The sequence below is a fragment of the Mustela erminea genome, chromosome 10, assembly GCF_009829155.1.
Source record: "Mustela erminea isolate mMusErm1 chromosome 10, mMusErm1.Pri, whole genome shotgun sequence".
Taxonomy (NCBI): domain Eukaryota; kingdom Metazoa; phylum Chordata; class Mammalia; order Carnivora; family Mustelidae; genus Mustela; species Mustela erminea.
The window spans coordinates 63,300,553-63,326,363 of record NC_045623.1 but is presented as its reverse complement, the minus strand read 5'-3'; the positions used below and the strand labels follow the sequence as shown (position 1 = coordinate 63,326,363).

The 25,811-nt window shown below is 40.2% G+C and overlaps 1 protein-coding gene and 1 pseudogene across 5 annotated transcripts in view; both read right to left on the bottom strand.

Moving 5' to 3' along the window:
• DAB1 (DAB adaptor protein 1) overlaps positions 1-25,811 on the bottom strand; it is a 1,141,681-nt gene that overhangs the window by 677,863 nt on the left and 438,007 nt on the right. The gene's annotated exons all lie outside the window — the stretch shown is intronic.
• Positions 6,059-7,327, bottom strand: LOC116568204 (annotated as a pseudogene).

Below are 25,811 nucleotides of genomic sequence, written 5' to 3'. Positions count from 1 at the left end.
CACCACCCGCCCTGTAATGCAGGCATCATTATTCCCACTGGATATCAGAAGAGACTGGGACTCAATAAGGACAAGAAGCTGGCACAAAGTCACACCATTATTAAGATTTAAAACTCAGTGTTCTCCAAAGCCTGTGATGTTTATTCTCACTCCAACGAGGTTGACTGGGGGTACTGACAGTGGAGGCAGAGTTAAAAACTATTTCCTGCAGAGGAAACAGCACAGGAAGATGACGATTATTTTTTTTTAATCAGGGAGAGACATGTGCCTAATGCAGATGCTGGTTTCTAAGTACCCAGAATCACAGATGAGGTGCTCAGAGAGCGCAGGGTTTGGAGGAAGGAGGGGGCAAAGGCCAGATGGTAGAAGAAGTCCAGGGGATGAATCCCGTTCACTAGTTTTTTGTCAGCCTTTTTCAAGTTGCAAGGCAGCACTGGCATTTTTTTTTTTTAATAGGCCACAGAAATTTACAATCAAAATTTCAAAGCTAAAAATGCCTCCATGCCATCCTGGAAAATATTAAACAAAACAAAGCAAAACAAAACACCTGAGTGCTTTCCAGCCAACAAAGAGAGAAACGTGTAGGCTGTGATGAGTAATTGAACCTACTTTTGTCTGTTTGCAATAAACATTTGCAAAACACATTATCCTTTTGACATTTCCGTGAGGATTGCTCATCCTCTATTTTCTGCAAAATGCCTTCCGTTCTTACCAGGTTCCCCTAATTACCTCTTTGGAAGAAGACCATCTTAGCCCTTCAGAGCCATTATCAATTTTAAACAGTTGATTCCTAATTTTGGTTGATGTTGCTGTTATACTGAGCTATCTCTTGAGCGTGGAGAGCCAATGACATCCTAAGGTACAGATAGCTATGAAGAGCCTGAGAGCCAGCCAGAAGAGTGATGGCGATGGAAGAGCAGGTGGCAGTTTGATGATATTCCTTCCGTGTTTGTCAGTCCTATGGGCCCTGCATGGCCCACCAGTGGTAAGGGAGCGACGGTGCCTGGGTTCTGATCCTCTGTGATTTTCAAGCCACGTGGCCTTAAGAAAATTGCTTGAACTTTCTATGCCTAAATTTCCTTATCTACAAAACTGGGATAAAAATAGAACCTATTTCACAAAATTACGAGGATCAAAGAAGTATAAAGAGCTTAGTTATATGCATCCTGTGGTATGTCTTCAATAAATGGTAACTGTGATTGTGATTTTCTTTGCTTGGCATGGAGAATGAGACTGTGGAAGTCAGAAGACGTTGTCACGTGCGGAGTGTGGAATCTCCCTGATTTCACTAACAAAGTGGACTTACCTGGCATCCACATCATGCGGAGTATTATAGGACATAGTAATGATTCTGTAGGTGTTTTGTTTTGTTTTGTTTTGTTTCTAATTGTAATGGGATGCCACTGGGGTGCTTTTTAGCAGGGCAGTTGAATGATCAGATTAGCATTTAACAAAGTTATTCCAACTACTCTTTGGAGTCTACTCCAAAGTCTACTCAGAGTAGACGGAGTCAAGGGTATGCCAAGAAACCAGGCAGGTGAGGCATTTCCAAGGGCATCAACCATGGTCATGGTGGAGGGAGATGGAGTGAAGTGGACTCAGCCTGTGAACTGCAGACGGCTAGCTCCCAAGGACTCGGTTGTAGAGGGGGGAATGTGAAGGAACGGTCCAGGATTTCAGAACAAGTACACGGAAAGAAACTTGTGGAAAGATAGGCAGGCTTCTATGAATACTCCAGAGCAATGGCAAAAAAGAACAACAACAAAAAGGAATAGGAATGTCTGTATGGAAAGGAAGAGAGGAAGGAAGACGACCAGAAACTCAGAGATTTGTGGAAGGCTTGAGCTCTCTGCAGGGCCCTGCAGCACTGCGGGCTGACGGGGCACCACGGTTAAGGTCTGGCAGAAGAGGACGCGGCCGTACTTGAGGAACGCTGTGCTGGTCCCTTCTGCACAGGAACCATTCAATTCTGAATCGGTGCTTACTCACATTATACAGGTGTGGTCTTGCCATCAAAATGCACAGTAATGCCCTCCGGCACAGAAAAGACTCTTGTATCTCCAGGTATACTTAGCATGGTCCCATGGTTATAACAAAGTTCTCAGAAAATACTCACTGAATTTGCAAAGTTGTTGAGTAAAAGAGAAAGCATTTATTAATCAATGTTTTTGAGAGTCTGTGTTACACAGAAAATGATCGGGAGATGGATACTGACCTTCTCTACCTACCTTTCCTTTCCCTCTCTCTTCTCCCTTACCTCCTCCTGTCTTGTCTATTTGATATATATATGAAACATATATCTATATGTGTTTATATACACACACACACATAAATATATATCACACACGCACAAACCTGTACCCAAATACACATGCACAAGTGTGTACACACACACACACAAACATGCACCCACAAACACATGCACAAGTGTGTACACACACACACACCCCACATACTGCACCAAAAAGGAGAATGAGCAACAGGGACTCCAATACTGAATCTTTGCACAGATAGAGTCTGGGCCTGCGTGACGTGGGTCTCATCCTCCTTAGACCAACAGGCTAGCTAACTACAGCATGCCCTCTTCATGGTAAAGTACACGAAAGCAAGCCCCGTTCTACAATCCAGTCTGAAGCCTCTGCCTGCACCACGCCTGCTTATATCTCATTGGCCAACACAGTCATAAGGCAGAATCCAAGGCCAAAGCACGGGTACGTCAAATCTGCAGAATCTGTAAAATTACCTAAAAGGTATAAGCACCAGGAAAGATCTAGACCCACGGTTAACTTGGACAAGGCCTTTGAATCGCCAGGTGTCCTCACCTCTATAAACAGCTTGGATCAGATCCATGAGTCCTACAGAGTGAAATCTAGCCCTCCAGTAGAATACAAAATGGATTTAGAGGGCACATGGAATTTAGTCAACTCTAATATCTAATACGTGGCATTAGCCGACATTGAGCACAGAAAGCAATGATGACTCACTTTTGACTTTGCTTTCAATATTCTCAGCTACATCAAGGAGAAAGGCCAAGTGAGTGCCTGTGACAAGCCCAAAACCTTTGCTGACTTCCCCTTTTAACAATGTCCCTAGCAGACCACAGCACTGAGTGAGAATTGCCAAAGAGTGCTTTGTTTTTGTTTTATTTATTTATTTATTTAATTTATTTTTTTAAGATTTTATTTATTTATTTGACAGAGAGAGAGAGAGATCACAAATAGGCAGAGAGGCAGGCAGAGAGAGAGGGGGAAGCAGGCTCCCTGTTGAGCAGAGAGCCCAATGTGGGGCTCCATCCCAGGACCCTGAGATCATGACCGGAGTTGAAGGCAGAGGCTTACCTCACTGAGCCACCCAGGCGCCCCCATTTTATTTTTGACTACAGTATATTTATAGCAAGAGATGCTAGATTTCATTTAGTTATATAAATTATCTTTAAAAATAGATGTATTTATATAAAAATTACATGTATTAAAAATAAAAAATACATGTATTTAAATAAAAATACACGTATTTAAATAAAAAGAGCTGATTTAATGAAAATACAAAGTAAATTATTGGTGACAGGCAGAGAGGAAAAAGTCATGGCTATGGGCTTGAATGACTGAAGTTTGGGAAATTCTGGATTTGATCATCTTTATGGTTCCGAGATCCTATGATCACTGCCAGCTTCATTGCTCTACTTGTGGTCTCCACTTCCACCCCAAGGCTTTCTCAGAGGAAGATGAGCAGCCTTCTCTTCTGATGGCTTATCTGACCCTTCGTTTCCCCCTCCCCTCTATGTTTGAGCAGCCCAGCTGCCAATATGACTACCCAGCCAGATGTATTTGATTGACATGCTCATTCCTGCACAATGGGCCAGAGTCAGTCACCCCGTGGCTGTCCCTGCCCTTGGCATTGTGACGCATGGGCCCAGATTCCAAATGTCATGTCACATCTCCTCATGGCATCAAAGCACCCTTGAGAGCAGGAAACCCTAACAGATGGCTGAAATGCCTTCAAAAAGACTCCCCCAGACAGCTCGGGAGATGCACAGAGCCCCGTCGGTGGTGATGGGTTGCAACATATGCTCAACAAAAAATGCCAAAGGGAAGAGAGGTTCCCGCACCCACCGAGACCACAGAGTGTTGGTTCAAATGCTGGGTATCAGCTGCCTTAGCCAGAGTGCCATTTGCTTTTGTAAAATATCTGTTAAATCCCTGATCTCAATGCTTAGCATGCTGGACTTTTAAAGGTAGTGATGGAAAACTTTTTATTTACATTGAATATTTCATTACAAAGCAGATGAATGGGGAAAGGTCATTTTCTCTCAGCAGTGGACTGTCACTCCCTCTGGTCCAGGAATTCCTAACCTGCATTTTCTGGATCCTTCAGAAGCACACAGCTGGTCTTAAAGAGGCCTGTGAACCTTCCAAAATTACCGGCGAACATTTTTGTGTGTGTGTGTGTGTACCACATACAGGTTTCTGTGGCGAAAGAGTCTCAAACTTTCGTTTGGAATTTCGAAATGGTCCCTGTCTCATTAGAAACCACAGGTCTAACAGGGCTCCTTAGAGAGAATGTGTGGGGCAGAAAAATGTCAAACCAAAACAAAACAAAATTAAACTGCAGTGTAAGAATCTTTAACATTTTCACATTAAGAAAAACATTTGCTCTTTACCATCCCCATAATTTCAAAAGGGTTATTTTAGTATAGCAGGACATGTAAAAACATTTCAGGAAGGCCATAAGCTCAGATTAAAAACGTAAATTAAGCTTTGTTTAAAAAAAAAATCACTACATTGTCCATTTTCATTTCACTGGTGGCCAGCACCAATCTGTGGGCCAGGAACTGGGAAGCCCTGATTTCAGAGTGGGAATTTCCTACTCAGCATGCAAATCTTCAGAAAACTATGGACTTCTTGGGATTCCCCATGGCTGAGTTCATGACACCACCCCCCCCACCCCACCCCATCTCTGTTCCTGGACCACCTGAAGAGAAGTCCTTTATCTTTGACTCCACTCCACTGTGACACCTGCTACTACACCCCACGGCCAGGATGGTGGGTTCAATGCAGCGACTCATCTCATTGACTATGGGATGGCTACTGACTATGCCCCCCGCATGGGTCACACTGTGAGCTAGGCACTGGATATGCAGAAGTGCTAATCATCCCTTCCTCGAAGGACTTATACTGTGGCAGAGGGGACGACAGAAATAGTGTAAGTGGGGACCATTCCCCACTCTACTACCCTCTCCCACATTGTCAAAGGAAAAAAGGAAAGAGTGTCTGATGCTTTCCAGGCTGTATCACATAATCTATGTTTTATTTCAATGTGGGGAACCCCAAATAGCACTGAACGATTGAATTATTTTCCCCAAAGGAATTCAAAATGCCTCTTCCCTGTAGAAGCGTGTGACAGAGAATACAGAATGGAGGGTGTCGGAAGAAACACATTGAATACAGGCAGGAAGTTTGCAGACACCTCACTGCAGGGAGTTGGGCCTCTTTACCATGCAATGGTAATTCCAGTTCTTAAAGTAGGTTTTAAATGTTTGCCTCTGCAATGCTGGGCTCCACTGATTCTTGCCCATGGGAAGAGCCCAAGGGAAGCAACTGGTGTCAGAGCACACAGTGACAAGGAATGGGACGAGACAGAGGGAGACAGCTGGCAGAATCTGGAGGAGAGACATAGATCCACTGAAATAGAAATGCTTCTCCTGACCACACAGCCAAAGTGTGGGGAAACTGGCAGCTGATTTCAAAATCTACTGTACAGTATGCAGACTTGTAGACAATTTTATGAGGGCTTTCACTCTTTCCCACTCCCCCCACCCATTGCTTTCTACTTTATTTTTTATTTATCTTTTAAAATAGTTGTCTATTTATTTGAAAGAGAGAGAGAGAGAACACACAGCATGAATGGGGAGAGGGGAAGAGGGAGAGAATCTCCAAGCAGAGTCCCCGCTCAGGGGAGAGCCCCATTCAAGGCTCATGACCCATGAGATTAGGGCCTGAGCCAAAATGAAGAGTCAGACTCTCAACCAACTGAGCCACCTTGGCACTCCTCCTACTGCTTTCTACTTTATCAAACAATAAAGCACAAATGGATACTCCCTGTGGGGACAGCAAAAGGACAGCAAGGGCAGAGAAGGTTCTCTCATGAAGAGAACCAACAGCAGAGACCCATCTTCACCAACAGGGCCAATACTGATTTCCAGGGAGGAGCAGGACATGGTCAGCTCAAATTTGGTGAGGGCATCAGGATGAAGCACCAACCCCAGACTTTGACCCCTGACAAAGATCTCGACACATCACTCAGGATAAGGGCCTTCAGATGCTTTGATCCCATATTCCCCCCTTCTTTTTACCAGGAAGCACCTTAAGCGGCTATATAATTCCATCCAGAAGCCTACAGATTATCTCCAACTAAGGATTCTTACTGTATTAAACAGCACTGAGATGCCTGTAGCTTCTTTCATCTAGGTCTCTGCTGGAATCTTCTACCGTCAGTGATTTCTGTTTCAGAAGAAGGGGCATCTTACTATTTGTGGCTATGGTCTTTAGGGGGCCAAGAAGAAGGGTAATGAGTACTACCTGAAATTCAATGGCTTTAAGATCCCTTCTATGAACTACCTTTGCTGCAGAAATGTCCAAACCAAGTTTATCAGCAATATCTTTTGGAGGCACAGAGGAAAGACAAGTGCTTCTGTGCATCCACGGAATGTCTTAGAAGTCAGCTACCATGTCATGTCTTAGAAGTCCTCTGAACTTATTACATGGAAAATGGTTAACCACAGCGTATGTTTCTGGGAGAGCCACCTGAATGTTATTACATCCATAAGCAATAGTTACATTTTTTGTGATATCACATGCATGCAAAATGTCAGGTCTGGTCAATGAGATTTTAATCTCAATCTGATTCCCAACACCCATGACTTCTAGCTTTAAACACAACTTGATCAGAAGCTTGGCAAAATTTCCTGGCGTTCCTCTGATTCCAACTTTTTGCTGCTTAGATCAGATATCACCATCTCCTTTTATTAAGCCAGTTCTGGAAGGGTATATGATTTTCCATTAGGAAAAACCACCTCAGCTGCTTCAATTATAAATTGTTTCTCATAATATTCACTGAACATGGTGACAATGACATAGAGAACTACTTTTGCCTTCGTGAAGTCAGTTCCTGTGCATTCACGGAATACATTTCTCCTATTGGCTGCTAATTTGGAATGATTCACATTGATAATAGGAGGCCTTAAAATGATGGCACCATTGCTCTCATAGGTAACCAGGTACAGGAGTTTATTTTCAGCAATACATAAATAATGTTCAAGGGGCACTTTCATTCTTGATACTGTGTTTGATTTTCATTTAATGTCTAAAGTTCTAAAGTCCTTAGTTAAGAAAGCCTCTCTGACTATCCTTGCATAACAGACTGAATTGAGTGGATTTTACCAGATAGCTACAATTGGCAGGAATCTATCAGGTAAGTAGATAGGTAAGTAATAGCAGTTACTGTCAGGTAAGCCCCAACCTATCACATAGGTTCTCTCAAGACATGTGATAGTGATATTTCCCTTTCAGTTGAAAAGCCAAGGCACAGAGAGATTAATCACCTTGGCCAAGGACACATAGCAAGCCAAAGATAGCCAGGACTTCACTGACATAGCGTTAAGAATCAAAGAAACAACCACAGGGGCCAGGACCCAGGTCTCAACTCCTAGTCTGTTGCCAGTCTTCAGTTTTTGGGACATCAAGATTGAATGCTATTCTCCACAATTTATAGGTATCCAAACAATTAGAAGATTCATAAAGATGACTGAATGGTTGGAAAATATCCCTATTCCTCTTGCAAAAAGGAACTGTGATTAATATAAAAAAGAGAAAGCTGAAATAAATTGGAAACTTGGAAAACATGATGAATTTTAGAATGAATCAGAGAATATAAGATTTAAGGGAATTCAAAGTTATCCTGCCAAACTAAATGGAAATGCTGAGGCACACAGGATGTAATTATTTTTGTGATATAATGTGACATAAAGTGATATAATTATTTTTGCACAACAAACTAGTAACAGAGTAGGAACTAGAATTTACTTCTCCATGTCCAGGCTCAATATGCAAACCCCCCAATACAAGGAATTTAGAAGATGCTACACCGACACATGAACTATGAAGAAGAAATTTTCATCAAACAGAGGTAACAATCATTTTTTCCCTGAAAGTACAGACTCTGGAGGACATGACATTTTGTTGTCAAGGGAAGACATGGGGACAAAGTCTCGAGGTAAATATAGTACAAGAGATTCTTTAGCTGTAGTCTTGGGCAGAGAACCAGAATAAATCCAACAACAGGTCCATTTTATTTCCTGGAGCAAGATCTGTGACTCCCAACATTTCAAGCCCTAGATGACAACCTTAATACTATTCCCAAGTTCAAAGGTTTTACTTTCTTATTTGCTGTTTCTAAAGCCCTGGGCCTTTTTGAGCCTTGGTTTTGCAAGGACAAGACTCAAGCCTCTGAGGAGTGTGAAAACAGATTCCATTCCCACTCAGATGAAAGCCTCACGTACAAACATATCCAGAGGTAACTCAATTTTCTCCTAAATCCACTCCAGTCAGGCTTTTGCCCCCTCCACCAGAACGAAAGCAACTTCTGTCAAGGTCATCAGTGACCACAACGTTGCTAACACAACACTCATTTCTCAGTCCTTACTGACTGCAGCATCACACAGCACAGGTGGTCACCCTCCTCCATGAAGCACATTCTTTACCTGACTCCCAGGACACTCCTCTCCCTTGGTGTTCCTTTTCTCCCCTGCTACTCCTTCTTAGCCTCATTTGTTGATCCCTCCTGTCTCTTCAATCCCTCAAGATCAGAGCTGCCCAGGCTTCCACCCATGAACACGTTTCTTTTTCTACCAAGACTGCCTCTGGAAGTGATCTCAGCCAGTTTTAACATCTGTATATATCATCTATGGGGTGAAAACTTCCAAATGTGGTTAACTCTACACTCAGCCTTCAAAATACAGCCCAACCCCTTTTCATCACCCTCCAACACTATCACCATCAGCTCTTGCCTGGATTTTTGCAACAATAATTGTGTCCACTCTTGCCCCCTTATCATTGATTTTTCATCTAGCAGTGAGAGTAATCTTTTTAAGACATAGGGCAGAAAAAAAAAAATCATTGTTTCTTGCCTCTGCCTTCCTGTGGTTACTTGTCCCACAGTGAAAACCAAAGTCTCCATTAAATTTCTCACCTGCTCTTTTACTATACTGTTCCTAGTTCAGCCTACTCCAGATGCATAGATCTTCACCTCTTCCTCACACAGGTCAAGTACAACTGAATTTCAAGGCTTTCACACTTGGCATTCCCTCTGCCAACAGTGCTCTTCTCCTAGATAATGGAAGCTCGCTCCTGCATTTCCTTCAGGTCTCTGTTCAAAAGTCACTTTGTCAACAAGGCTTTCCTGGACCACCTGTATTTTATAGCAGCTCCCCTCCCTCCTCTGTACTGTCACGACAGCCCTTGTCTCTACAGCAGTTATCATGATTGTACATGACTGTACAAGCCATCCAAGTGTTCTTCTATTGTCCTTATGCAAATTCCATACTTAATGGGGATTTTGCTTATTTGGTTTACTATTCTTTTTCTACCACCTCAAATGGTTTCTGGCACACAGTGGCTACTCAATAAATAGCTATTGAATAAAAGAACCAAGTTAACAAATCTTGTCCAAGGATCTATAATCAAATTCAGGGAGCAATGCACTTAACACCATGAAGAGAGGAAGCTTCTGTTCCTTACACGCATCTGCCTTGATCCTCCATCCATACTCCAGGCTCCCTAAAGGATTTGATTCCTTAAAAAATATTAAAAGTGAATAATATCTTATGTAATAGGGCAGAGAAGAATTGTGGTCCTAGATCCATGCTGCCTGGATCCAAAGCTCACTCTTGATTTCTTACTTGCTATTTGTCCTTGGGCAAGTAACTGAATTTCTGTTCCTCAGATTCCTTGTCTGTAAAAGAGTGATAATGGTAGCACTTACCCAGTAAAGTTACTATAAGAACTGAAGAAGACCTATTGCATTTAAGGTGCCTAGAAAGGGACCTGGTGCATAGTAAATACTTAAGTGTTAGCTCATGCTAGTTCACTAAGAACAAATTATCCAATTAATATTCTTGTTTGTTCTCCAAGAAGCTTTTTTAGGGGAGTTGCCTATATACCATATATACATACATACACATATAGTGTATGTATGTGTGTATATATATGTATATACATATATATGTATGTGTGCATACACAGTGTGCATATACATGTATACATGATATATATATGTTACATAGATATACACGTATCTATATACACATATGTAAATAGATGTATGCATTTATGTATTTAAATATTGGCTTACTTTTTTCCTGTGTCCAGCTTCTTATAAAGCAGATATAAGCACTTCTTTCTTCCTAAAGATGATCCATTTCACCAAATATTAATAAGCCACATAAATTTTCTCTAATATTTTATAGGGGTCTTGGAAGAGAGGTCTTATATCACTTATTATAGCAAAATGTGAAAGACCTTCTTTGGACATTTCTCTTCTCCACCAGAATTTGCTCTTTCACTACACCATCTACCAGACTTTTCCTTTTCACATCCCCACACAGTTCCCTGCTGCCTCTTTTAGGATGACCTGGCCCCATCATATGAGCCTATGTTGCCTTTCACTCACCCACAACCCTGATGTCTGCTCACCCCCATTTTCTGCAAGGACTCCTTTGGGAGCTGTATCTTCCTCATATTTTACTCTTGTATCCTTGACATCTAGCAGAGGGTCATGCTCTATGGGTTACTAAGAGAATGGATACATGGAAGAATCTTATACATGAATAATCTTCTTTTATAGAGAGGAACATTGAAGCAAGAGTGTCAAACAGTCTCTGGAACATCAAAAAGAGATCTCAGATTATCCTGCCCTCCTCTGCTCCCATCCACCACAAAGGCTAAGCACATCCAGCTCCAGTCTTTCCATTCAACACCTGGAATGATTCCGACCTTCCTGTCTGCTCTGAAGATCACTGTGACACCAGGAGCCAGTCTGAGACCATGCAGAGAGCAAGCTCTCTTAATAGCTGCTTCTTTTGTTTCATTTCCTACTGGGAAAAACTAATCAAACATGTAGGAAGCTTAAGAATATTCCAAGGCAATCTGATTGTTCACTGGTGGCCAGTTTCAAAGAAATGCGTACTGATGAATACAAACACCGTTCGCCCTGCCTCCCTGGATAGGGTCCACCCAGCCTGAGCAAAGCCAGGGTCTGAAGGAAGGTGGCACAAGAAATAGCTGCAGGAAACAAGCCCTGTTTCCTCTTTTTATTCAGAAAACTAGGCCCAGTTGGTAAGGGCCTGAACGACTGTGACTTTCTTCTTTGTGATTTTTTTCTTTCTTTTTTTAGGTGGGGTAGGGGAAGCAGGAAGTAGGGGACTTATAGTGAAGACTTACCTTTGCACAAATGAGAGTAGAAATTAAGTATCAGTTTCTAAGTCTTCTTGTTTGGGGATATTTTAGGAAGGACTTTTCCTTCCTCTTTCATCGGGGAAGTCCTGACGAGACTCAATACTCTGCTTAAGTGGCACATCATAATGCCCTTTCCATATGTCCCAACAAGGCTGATCTTCCACTCCTTGTTGACAACTCTTACCTGATACATGTGTCCATATCCTTTTACTGCTCTCCACTTGCAGGCTTCATGCCCTAATAGACAATGAACTTCTTAAGGCCAGGATCACATTATAACCAACATATAATCAGTTGCCAATAAATGTGGTTAAATACATAAACAAATGAAAAGCATAAGCACATTCAAATTACATCTCTGATCTAAATCCTCCCCCCCTTTTTTTTTAACCTTGAAACCATGACCTGATCTGAGATCAAGAGTTGGATGCTTAACTGACTGAACCACCCAGCCATTCCTATCTCAATACTCTTCTAATATAGATGTGCTTTGGTATACAAATCTAGACAACAGACATGATAATCCCTTCACTGACCTCACAGAAGTATTTTTATTTATTTTTTTGTGAGTAAAGCAATAGAAGTTTAAGAGGGTATTATGCTTAGCAAAATAAGTCAATCGGACAAAGACAACTATCATATGATCTTCCTAATATGAGGAATAGAGATGCAATGTGGGGGGTTTGGAGGGTAGGAAAAGAATAAATGAAACAAGATGGGATCGGGAGGGAGGCAAACCATAATCTCACAAAACAAACTGAGGGTTGTTGTGGGGAGGGGGTTTGGGAGAGGGTGGTGGGCTTATGAACACTGGGGAAGGTACGTGCTATGGTGAGTGCTGTGAAGTGTGTAAACCTGGTGATTCACAGACCTGTACCCCTGGGGCTAATAATACATTATATGTTAATTAAAAAAAATACATTGTCTTCTTGGAACACTGAAAAAATAAAATAAAATAAAAATAATAATAAAAAAGCAATAGAAGTTTATTAAGTGAAGATACAGAAAAAGTTCTTAAATATGAGAGGGGGTCCCCACAGGATTGCGCCTCGCAGAAGTACTGAGAGGATTAAATGAAACAATAGATATAAAAAGGCTTTGTAAAGGTAAAATGTCATACAAATATGAAGAGTTATTGCTAAGGAATATCATATTCCACTTAACTTTGGATAATCCAAAAATCAGTCCAGGAACTGTTCTTTATTTTTTAAAATATTATCCAATATAAGTTTAATAATAAAATAACTTAAATAGAAAAAAACTGAAAGAATCCATTCAGAAGTTTTAGCTTAGAAACAAGTGGAGGAGGGGGGAGGGGGAATAGGAGAATATTATCAGGTCCCAGGAGTTTAGCTATATAATTATCAAGCCATTCTGAGCACCTACAAACTCAACAGGAGAGAGAAGAACAGCAATTCCAGGAGCAGAAAAATTGACCACTTTCCAGAAGGTAGGATGTGCGGAGAAATGAATCTGAGGTGATATATGGGAAGAGAGAATGTGGGGGGAGGAGCCGGCTCCAGGCAGGCAATAGAATAGCCCAATACAAAATCAGAAGTTTCAGAAGTCTGCTCCACTGAGGGACATTGCTCCAGAGGTTAAGGGTGGGGGAGGGGAGCCCTTGTGGGGACAGTATGGTCTCAGGACCCACAGGGTCACAAAAAGACCAGGGGTGTCTGAGAGAAGCAGAGCTCCCAGGTATCAGAGTGGGGAAGCCAGCCTCAGAGACAAAGACAGGGAGGGTGCTCTCGGCTCAGGGTTACCTTAAACCATTATTCGAGGCACAGTTGGGCCACTGTTCTTCGAGCAGGAACCCCATAAGTAGCGGATCTGGGGAGACTCACATTCCTCCTCCAGGAGGAGCAGCATGGGAGTTTGCTGCAGGAATCTGCTGGGTTTGGAAACTCCAAACAGGACTGTGCGCCAGAGATAGAAACTCTCAGTCACAGGCTGGGTGAGCTCAGAGCATGGCCAGAGAACAGGGAGATGGGAAGGATTGACAGCTTTTCTCTGAGGGCACACTGAGGAGTGGGGCTGTGACTCTCAGCTCCTCTGGAGGGAGATTGGGAGGCCACCATCTTCATTCCCATCCTCCAAAGCTATATGGAAAGTGTTCAGGGAACACAAGCTATCAAGAGCAAACCCAAGCAGATTACTTAGCCTGGCCCCTGGCAAGGGTGGTGCAATTCTGCCTTAGGCAAAGACATTTGAGAATCACACCAACAGGCCCCTCCCCCAGAATATTAGCAAGAACCAAGCAAGATCCAACCAAGACCAAGTTCACCATCAACAAGAACTGCAGAACTCCAGAGCTAGGGGAAAACAACACATAGAATTCATGGCTTTCCCCCCATGATCCTTTAGTCTTTCACAGATAATTTTTTAATTGTATTTTTTTCTTATTCTATTTTTAAAATTTTTCCTCGTTCCTATTTTAACATTCTTTAAACTATTTAATCTTATCAACACCTTTTTAAAAAAATCTTTTTAAATTTTCATTGTTATAGTCACATTTATCCCTTCATTATATTTAACCTTATTTTTATATACCTATAGGTTTTTATTCTTTAAAATTTTGGCCCCCAATTTCCTCTAATAGATAACAATATACCCTAAATCTAGCACACGGCTTTGTTCTACTCTCCAGCCTGATCACATTCTTTCCTCTTTTTTACAACCAACTTCTTACCAATTCATTTTTTAGAATTTTTTAAAATTTTCTTCTTTATAGTCATATTCCATCCCTTCATCATGTTTACCCTTATTTGTATAAACATTTATCTTCATTAAAATTTTGGGAGGTAGTTTCTACTAACAGACTAAAATACACCAAAATCAAGTGTGTGGCTCTGCTTTAATAGAATAGAGCAGAGCCACACACTTGATTGGGTGTATTTTGGTCTGTTAGACGAAACTATCTCCCCCAAATATATATAAATATAAATATATATTTTTTCTTTTCCCTCTTCTTTCTTCTTCCCCTGGTTTCAGGTCTCTTCTGATTTGGTTAGTGTATATTTTTCTGGGGTCATTGCTACCCTTTAAGTATTTTGTTCTCTCATGCATTTATTCTTATGTGGATAAAACGACAAGGCAGATAAACGCACCACAAAAAAAAGAACAAGAGACAGTACTGATGGCTAGGGATCTAATCAACACAGACATTAGTAATAAGTCAGAACTAGAGTTCAGAATGATGATTATCAAGGTGCTAGCTGGGCTTGATAAAAGCATGGAAAATACTAGAGAATCCCTTTCTGGAGAAATAAAATTCCTTTCTGGAGAGATAAAAGAACTAAAATCTAACCAAGTTGAAATTTAAAAAAGCTATTAATGAGGTGCAGTAAAAAATGGAGACTCTTACTGCTAGAATAAATGAGGCAGAAGAGAGAATAAGTGATATAGAAGACCTAATGGTGGAGAATAAAAAAACAGAAAAAAAGAGAGATAAATACCTACTGGATCATGAAGGGAGAATTAGAGAGACAAGTGATACCATAAGACGAAACAATATTAAAATAATTGGGATCCCAGAAAGAGAAGAAAGAGAGAGAGGAGCAAATTATAGTAGAGAATTTCTCTAACTTGGTAAAGGGAACAAGAATCAAAATCCAGGAGGCACAGATAAACCCCTTCAAAATCAATAAAAATAGGTCTACACCCTGTCATCTAACAGTAAAACTTACAAGTCTCAGTGACAAAGAGAAAGTCCTGGACGCAGCTTGGGACAAGAGGTCTGTAACCTACAATGGTAGAAATACTAGATTGGCAAGAGACCTAGTCACAGAGACATGGCAGGCCAAAAAGGACTGGTATGATATATTCAGAGCACTAACAAGAAAAATATGCAGCCAAGAATACTATATCCAGCTAGACTTTCATTAAAAATAGAAGGAGAGATACAAATCTTCCAGGAAAAACAAAAACTAAAAGTAATTTGCAGACACCAAAACAGGCCTACAGGAAATACTGAAAGGGGTCCTTTAAGCAAAGAGAGAGCCTAAAAGTAAAGAGCAGAAAGGAACAGAGACAATATACAGTAACAGTCACCTTACAGGCAATACAGTGGCACTAAATTCATATCTTTCAATAGTTACCTTGAATGTAAATGTGCTAAATGCCCCAATCAAAGGACATAGGGTATCAAAATGGATTAAAAAAAAAAAAAGACACACACACACACACACACACACAAGATACATTGACATGCTGTATACAAGAAACTCACTTTAGACCAAAAGACACCACCTGAAGATTTAAAGTAAGGGGGTAGAAAACAATTTTCTATGCTAATGGACATCAAAAGAAAGCTGGGATAGCAATCCTTATATCAGATAAATTAGATTTTAATCCAAAGACTATAATAAGAGATGAGGAAGGACACTATATCATACTTAAAGGGTCTGTCCAACAAGAAGATCTAACAATATTAAATATCTATGTCTGTAACATGGGAGCAGCCAATTATATAAACCAATTAATAACAAAATCAAAGAAACACATCAATAATAATATAATAATAGTAGGGGACTTTAACACCCCCGCACTGAAATGGACAGATCATCTGAGAAAAGATCAAAAAGGAAATAAAGGCTTTAAAGGACACACTGGACCAGATGGACATCACAGATATATTCAGAAGATTCCATCCCAAAGTAACAGAATACACATTCTTCTCGAGTGCACATGGAACATTTTCCATAATAGATCACATCCTGGGTCACAAATCAGGTTTCAACCAGTACCAAAAGACTGGGATCATTCCCTGCATATTTTCAGACCATAATGCTTTGAAACTAAAACTCAATCACAAGAGGGATGTTGGAAAGAACTCATATACATGGAGGCTAAAGAGCATTCTACTGAAGAATGAATGAGTCCACCAGGAAATTAAAGAAGAATTTTTATAAAATATGAAAACAAATGAAAGTGAAAACACAACTTTTCAAAATCTTTGGGATGAAGAAAAGGGGGTTCTGAGAGGAAAGTATATAACAATACAAACCTTTCTCAAGAAACAAGAAAGGTCTCAAGTACACAACATAACCGTACACCTAAGGAGCTGGAGAAAGAACAGCAAAGAAACCCCAAACCCAGCAGGAGAAGAGAAATCATAAAGATCAGAGCAGAAATCAGTGAAATAGAAGCCAAAAGAACAGCAGAACAGATCAATAAAACTAGGAGCTGATTCTTTGAAAGAATTAATAAGATTGATAACCCCCTGGCCAGACTCATCAGAAAGAAAAGAGAAAGGACCCAAATTAATAAAATCATGAATGAAAGAGGAGAGATCACAACCAACACCAAAGAAACACAAACAATTATAAGAACATGTTATGAGCAACTATACACCAGCAAATTTGACAACCTGGAAGAAATAGATGCATTCCTAGAGACATATAAACTACCAAAACTGAACCAGGAAGAAACAGAAAACCAGATCAGACCCATAACCAGTAAGGAATTGAAGCAGTCATCAAAAATCTCCCAACAAACAAGAGCTCAGGGCCAGATGGCTTCCCAAGGGAATTCTACCAAACATTTGAAGAAGAATTAATATGTATTCTCATGAAACTCTTCCAAAAAATAGAAATGAAAGGAAAATTTTCAAACTCATTTTATGAGACCAGACAAAGATCCCATCAAAAAGGAGAATTATAGACCAATATCCCTGATGAACATGCATGCAAAAATTCTCACCAGAATACTAGCCAATAGGATTCAACATTACATTAAAAGGATTATTCATCATGACCAAGTGGGATTTATTCCTGGGCTGCAAGGTTGGTTCAATATCTGCAGATCAATCAATGTGATACAATTTACATTAATAAAAGAAAGAACAAGAACCATATTATACTCTCAGTAGATGCCAAAAAAGTAAATGACAAAGTATAGCATCTTTCTTGATCAAAACTCTTCAAAGTGTAGGGAGAGAGCATATGCACCTTAATATCATCAAAGCTATCTACAAAAAACCGACAGCAGTCAAGATGGCGGAGAAGCAGCAGGCTGAGACTGCTTCAGCTAGCCGGAGATCAGCTAGATAGCTTATCTAAAGATTGCAAACACCTGAAGATCCATCGGCAGATCGAAGAGAAGAAGAACAGCAATTCTGGAAACAGAAAAACAACCACTTTCTGAAAGGTAGGATCGGCGGAGAAGTGAATCCAAAGCGACGGGAAGATAGACCCCGGGGGGAGGGGCCGGCTCCCGGCAAGCGGCGGAGCAACCGCGCACAAAATCAGGACTTTTAAAAGTCTGTTCCGCTGAGGGACATCGCTCCAGAGGCTAAACTGGGGCGAAGCCCATGTGGGTTCAGCGTGGCCTCAGGTCCCGCAGGGTCACAGAAGGATCAGGGGTGTCTGAGTGTCGCAGATCTTGCGGGTATTGGAACGGGAAAGCCAGCTACAGAGACAGAGCCGACAGTAAGCTCACAGCTCGGTGTGACCTTGAACTGGTCGCAGGCTCGGTGAGCTCGGAGCGCGGCCGGAGGTCAGGCAGACGGGAGTAACTGGGCGCTGTTCTCTGAGGGCGCACTGAGGAGTGCGGCCCTGGGCTCTCGGCTCCTCCGGGCCGGAGACCAGGAGGCCGTCATTTGTATTCCCGTCCTCCGGAACTCTACAGGAAAGCGCTCAGGGAACAAAAGCTCCTGAAAGCAAACCCGAGCGGATTACTCACCCCGGCCCCGGGTAAGGGCGGTGTAATTCCTCCTGGGGCAAAGACACTTGAGAATCACTACAACAGGCCCCTCCCCCAGAAGATCAACAAGAAATCCAGCCGAGACCAAGTTCACCTACCAAGGAGTGTGGTTTCAATACCAAGGAGAGCAGCAGAATTCCAGAGGAGGAGAAAGCCAAGCACGGAACTCATGGCTTTTTCCCTGTGATTTTTTTTTTAGTCTTGCAGTTAATTTAATTTTTTTCTTTTTCATTTTTTTTTTTTTCCTCGCCTTCGGGTAAATTTTTTTTTTTTAACTGTTACCTTTTTCTTTTTTAACGATTTTTTACTAGTTTATCTAATATATATATTTTTTCTTTTTTACATTTTTTTTAGGTGTTTTCCTTTTTTGTTTTTAATTCTTTTCTTTTCTTTTTTTTTTTTTTCTTTTTTCTTATTTTTTTCTTTCTTCCTTTTTGAACCTCTTTTTATCCCCTTTCTCCCCCCTCACGATTTTGGATCTCTTCTAATTTGGTTAAAGCATTTTTTCCTGGGGTTGTTGCCACCCTTTTAGTATTTTACTTGCCCCTTCATATACTCTTATCTGGACAAAATGACAAGACGGAAAAATTCAACACAAAAAAAAGAACAAGAGGCAGTACCGAAGGCTAGGGACCTAATCAATACAGACATAGGTAATATGTCAGATCTAGAGTTCAGAATGACAATTCTCAAGGTTCTAGCCGGACTCGAAAAAGGCATGGAAGATATTAGAGAAACCCTCTCGAGAGATATAAAAGCCCTTTCTGGAGAAATAAAAGAACTAAAATCTAACCAAGTTGAAATCAAAAAAGCTATTAATGAGGTGCAATCAAAAATGGAGGCTCTCACTGCTAGGATAAATGAGGCAGAAGAAAGAATTAGTGATATAGAAGACCAAATGACAGAGAATAAAGAAGCTGAGCAAAAGAGGGACAAACAGCTACTGGACCACGAGGGGAGAATTCGAGAGATAAGTGACACCATAAGACGAAACAACATTAGAATAATTGGGATTCCAGTAGAAGAAGAAAGAGAGAGGGGAGCAGAAGGTATACTGGAGAGAATTATTGGGGAGAATTTCCCCAATATGACAAAGGGAACGAGCATCAAAATTCAGGAGGTTCAGAGAACGCCCCTCAAAATCAATCAGAATAGGCCCACACCCTGTCACCTAATAGTAAAATTTACAAGTCTCAGTGACAAAGAGAAAATCCTGAAAGCAGCCCAGGAAAAGAAGTCTGTAACATACAATGGTAAAAATATTAGATTGGCAGCTGACTTATCCACAGAGACCTGGCAGGCCAGAAAGAGCTGGCATGATATTTTCAGAGCACTAAACGAGAAAAACATGCAGCCAAGAATACTATATCCAGCTAGGCTATCATTGAAAATAGAAGGAGAGATTAAAAGCTTCCAGGACAAACAACAACTGAAAGAATTTGCAAATACCAAACCAGCTCTACAGGAAATATTGAAAGGGGTCCTCTAAGCAAAGAGAGAGCCTACAAGTGGTAGATCAGAAAGGAACAGAGACCATATACAGTAACAGTCACCTTACAGGCAATACAATGGCACTAAATTCATATCTCTCAATAGTTACCCTGAATGTTAATGGGCTAAATGCCCCTGTCAAAAGACACAGGGTATCAGAATGGATAAAAAAACAAAACCCATCTATATGTTGCCTCCAAGAAACTCATTTTAAGCCCGAAGACACCTCCAGATTTAAAGTGAGGGGGTGGAAAAGAATTTACCATGCTAATGGACATCAGAAGAAAGCAGGAGTGGCAATCCTTATATCAGATCAATTAGATTTTAAGCCAAAGACTATAATAAGAGATGAGGAAGGACACTATATCATACTCAAAGGGTCTGTCCAACAAGAAGATTTAACAATTTTAAATATCTATGCCCCCAAAGTGGGAGCAGCCAACTATATAAACCAATTAATAACAAAATCAAAGAAACACATCAACAATAATACAATAATAGTAGGGGACTTTAACACTCCCCTCACTGAAATGGACAGATCATCCAAGCAAAAGATCAGCAAGGAAATAAAGGCCTTAAACGACACACTGGACCAGATGGACATCACAGATATATTCAGAATATTTCATCCCAAAGCAACAGAATACACATTCTTCTCTAGTGCACATGGAACATTCTCCAGAATAGATCACATCCTCGGTCCTAAATCAGGACTCAACCGGTATCAAAAGATTGGGATCATTCCCTGCATATTTTCAGACCACAATGCTCTAAAGCTAGAACTCAACCACAAAAGGAAGTTTGGAAAGAACCCAAATACATGGAGACTAAACAGCATCCTTCTAAAGAATGAATGGGTCAACCGGGAAATTAAAGAAGAATTGAAAAAAATCATGGAAACAAATGATAATGAAAATACAACGGTTCAAAATCTGTGGGACACAACAAAGGCAGTCCTGAGAGGAAAATATATAGCGGTACAAGCCTTTCTCAAGAAACAAGAAAGGTCTCAGGTACACAACCTAACCCTACACCTAAAGGAGCTGGAGAAAGAACAAGAAAGAAACCCTAAGCCCAGCAGGAGGAGAGAAATCATAAAGATCAGAGCAGAAATCAATGAAATAGAAACCAAAAAAACAATAGAACAAATCAACGAAACTAGGAGCTGGTTCTTTGAAAGAATTAATAAAATTGATAAACCCCTGGCCCGACTTATCAAAAAGAAAAGAGAAAGGACCCAAATAAATAAAATCATGAATGAAAGAGGAGAGATCACAACTAACACCAAAGAAATACAAACTATTATAAGAACATACTATGAGCAACTCTACGCCAATAAATTTGACAATCTGGAAGAAATGGATGCATTCCTAGAAACATATAAACTACCACAACTGAACCAGGAAGAAATAGAAAGACTGAACAGACCCATAACCAGTAAGGAGATTGAAACAGTCATTAAAAATCTCCAAACAAACAAAAGCCCAGGGCCAGACGGCTTCCCGGGGGAATTCTACCAAACATTTAAAGAAGAACGAATTCCTATTCTCCTGAAACTGTTCCAAAAAATAGAAATGGAAGGAAAACTTCCAAACTCATTTTATGAGGCCAGCATCACCTTGATCCCAAAACCAGACAAGGATCCCACCAAAAAAGAGAGCTATAGACCGATATCCTTGATGAACACAGATGCGAAAATACTCAACAAAATACTAGCCAATAGGATTCAACAGTACATTAAAAAGATTATTCACCACGACCAAGTGGGATTTATTCCAGGGCTGCAAGGTTGGTTCAACATCCGCAAATCAGTCAATGTGATACAACACATCAATAAAAGAAAGAACAAGAACCATATGATACTCTCAATAGATGCTGAAAAAGCATTTGACAAAGTACAGCATCCCTTCCTGATCAAAACTCTTCAAAGGGTAGGGATAGAGGGCACATACCTCAATATCATCAAAGCCATCTATGAAAAACCCACCGCAAATATCATTCTCAATGGAGAAAAACTGAAAGCTTTTCCGCTAAGGTCAGGAACACGGCAGGGATGTCCATTATCACCACTGCTATTCAACATAGTACTAGAGGTCCTAGCCTCAGCAATCAGACAACAAAAGGAAATTAAAGGCATCCAAACTGGCAAAGAAGAAATCAAATTATCACTCTTCGCAGATGATATGATACTATATGTGGAAAACCCAAAAGACTCCACTCCAAAACTGCTAGAACTTATACAGGAATTCAGTAAAGTGTCAGGATATAAAATCAATGCACAGAAATCAGTTGCATTTCTCTACACCAACAGCAAGACAGAAGAAAGAGAAATTAAGGAGTCAATCCCATTTACAATTGCACCCAAAACCATAAGATACCTAGGAATAAACCTTTGCCTAACCTCAGAAAACTATGAAGTACTCATGAAAGAAATTGAGGAAGACACAAAGAAATGGAAAAATGTTCCATGCTCATGGATTGGAAGAACAAATATTGTGAAAATGTCTATGCTACTTAAAGCAATCTACACATTTAATGCAATCCCTATCAAAATACCACTGATTTTTTCCAAAGAAATGGAAAAAATAATCCTAAAATTTTTTATATGGAACCAGAAAAGACCCTGAATAGCCAGAGGAATGTTGAAAAAGGAAACCAAAGTTGGTGGCATCACAATTCCAGATTTCAAACTTTATTACAAAGCTGTCATCGTTAAGACAGTATGGTATTGGCACAAAAACAGACACATAGATCAATGGAACAGAATAGAGAGCCCAGAAATGGACTCTCAATGCTACGGTTAACTAATCTTCAACAAAACAGGAAAGAATGTCCGATGAAAAAAGACAGTTCTTCAACAAATGGTGTTGGGAAAAATGGACAGCCACATGCAGAAGAATGAAACTGGACCATTTCCTTACACCACACACAAAACTAGACTCTCAAAATGGATGAAAGACCTCAATGTTAGACAAAAATCCATCAAAATCCTTGAGGAGAACACAGGCAGCAACCTCTTCGACCTCAGCCACAGCCGCTTCTTCCTAGAAATATTGTGAAAAGCAAGGGAAGCAAGGGCAAAAATGAACTATTGGGACTTCATCAAGATCAAAAGCTTTTGCACAGCAAAGGAAACAATCAATAAAACCAAATGACAACTTTCAGAATGGGAGAAGATATTCACAAATGACATATCAGAATAAGGGCTAGTATCCAAAATCTATAAAGAACTTATGAAACTCAATACCCAAAGAACAAATAATCCAATCAAGAAATGGGCAGAAGACGTGAATAGCCATTTCTGCAAAGACATCCAAATGGCCAACAGATACATACAAAAGTGCTCCAAATCACTCAGCATCAGGGAAATACAAATCAAAACCACAGTGAGATACCACCTCACACCAGTAACAATGACTACCATTAACAAGTCAGGAAATGACAGATGTTGGCGAAGATGTGTAGAAAGGGGAAACCTCCTACACTGTTGGTGGGAATGCAAGCTGGTGCAGCCACTCTGGAAAACAGTATGGAGGTTCCTCAAAAAGTTGAAAATAGAGCTACCCTATGAATGAGCAAATGCACTACTGGGTATTTACCCTAAAGATACAAATGTAGTAATTCAACGGGGCAGTGCTCCTGCTTGTTTATAGCAGCAAAGTCCACAACCGCCAAACTATGGAAGGAGCCTAGATGTCCAACAACAGATGAATGGATAAAAAAGGTGTGGTATATAGACACAATCGAGTACTATGCAGCCATCAAAAAACCAGAATCTTGCCATTTGCAATGATGTGGATGGAACTAGAGGGTATTAAGGTAAGTGAAATAAGTCAATCACAGAAAGACAATTATCATATGATCTCTCTGATCTGAGGAATTTGAGAGGCAGGCTTGGGGGTCATGTGGGGTAGGGAGGGAAAAAGTGAAACAAAATGGGATCAAGAGGGAGACAAACCATTAGAAACTCTTAATCTCACGAAACAAACTGAGAGTTGCTGGAGGATGGGGGAGTAGGGATAGGAAGGCTGGGTTATGGCTATTGGGGAGAGTTTGTGCTATGGTGAGTGCTGTGTAATGTGTAAGCCTGATGATTCACAGACCTGTACCCCTAGGGCAAATAATACATTATATGTTAATTAAAAAATAATAATAAAATAAAATAAGGGGGGAAAAAAGAAAAACAAATGTTGGCATTTGTGGTATATTATATAGCATAGAAAGAGACATGGAAAAGATTCATGATGGAATTACTGAATCATATGGCATTTCTACTTTTTAAATTTTTTGAGGAACTTCCATACTGCTTTCCACAGTGGTTGCACCAAAATACATTCCTACCAACAGCACATGAGGGTTCCTTTTTCGTCACATCCCCACCAATACTTGTTATTTCTTATCTTTTTGGTATTAACCAATCTGATTGCTGTGAGATCTTGCCATTTGTGACAACAAGAATTGATCTACAGGGTACCATGCTGAGTAAGTCAATCATACAGGGAAAGATAAATACCATATGATGTCACATGTGGAACACAAAAATACAAAAGAACAAAAATCAAATGCACACAGATTCTTAAACACAGGGAACAAACTGGAGGTTGCTAGAGGGGAGGAGGTGGGAAGGATGGGTGAAATAGGTGAAAGAGATTAACAGGTACAAACTTCAGTTATAAATGAATAAGTCATGGAGATGAAAAATACATCATAGGGAATATAATCAATAATATTGTAATAATGTTGTATGATGACAGATGGCAACTTCACTTATCGTGGTGAGCACTGAGTAATGTATAGAATTGCTGAATATGTTGAACATATGAAATTAATATAACTTTATATGTCAATTATATTTCAATAATTAAAAAAAATTCATGCCTAGAGAGGAGAGGACATGATAGGATAGATAAGATAGGAGAGAGCAAGAGCACAATAAGGAGCTGGAAAAACACACAGGTAGGGAAGGAGGATTACTTGGTCATCTCACTTAATCATCAAAACCACCCTGGGTTGGCAGGTACAACCCAATATACAGATGGCAAAACCCAGAAACCTGGAGAAGGAAAATAAATTGAAGGATTGAACTATAAGTTCCATGAGGCTAGGAATACATCCCCTTAATGCACATCCCCTATGCCTGGGGACCTGGTACCTCACAATTGCTTAATAGATATTTTTAAGGAATGAATGCTGTACAGCTGGTACATGGCAAGGCCAGAATTTAAACCACCAGCTGATTAGCAGTAAAGTCTACCCGCTCTCTCTACTATACTACAATCAAGTTTATATTAGGAGTTTGTAATTTATAAAAGCTACAAGACCAGCAAAATTCAGAAAATGGTATAATTGTCCACATCTGTGAAATAGAATAACTAGCAACCACTGAATAAATATAAATATAAACATTAACACTATGTCATAGGTCCTAAAATTTCCTAACAGGAAAGTACTCTGATTGACTATTTACGATAGGCGGGGCACAGGATGTTAGTGGATGTTGTTCTATTTAGTTCTCACAAGTGCCCTGCTTAAATGTAACTTAGAGAAGAGCAGTTATCCCAGAGGCATTCCATTCCAATAACAGATGGCTATATTTAAAAAATCAGTTTATTGATGCATAATTTACATGAAATAAAATGAACCTATTTTAAGTATACTCATTATGTTTCAGCAAATGTATACACTTATGTAGTCACCAACACAATCAAGATACAGAACATTTTTATCAATTCCCAAAAGTTGCTTTATGATGTTTTTCAGTAAATTTCCCCACTCCACACCCCACCCAAGAAAACCATCATCTGATTATTGTCATTATAGATCAGCTTTCTTTATTGTAGAAATTCATACAAATTTAGTCATACTGTATGTTTGGTCTCTGACTTCTTACACTCACCATACTAATTCTGAGGGGCATCCAAGTCATTACATGAACCAAAACCTTTTATTGCTGTTGTTCCCTGGCATTGACCTGCAACCATTTGTTCATCCATTCAATGGTTAATGGATATTTTGGTTGTTTCCAGGTTTGGTTACTGTACATAAAGCTGATACGAATATTAACATGTGAGTCTGTGTCTACATGTATGTTTTCATTTCTTTTAGGTAAAT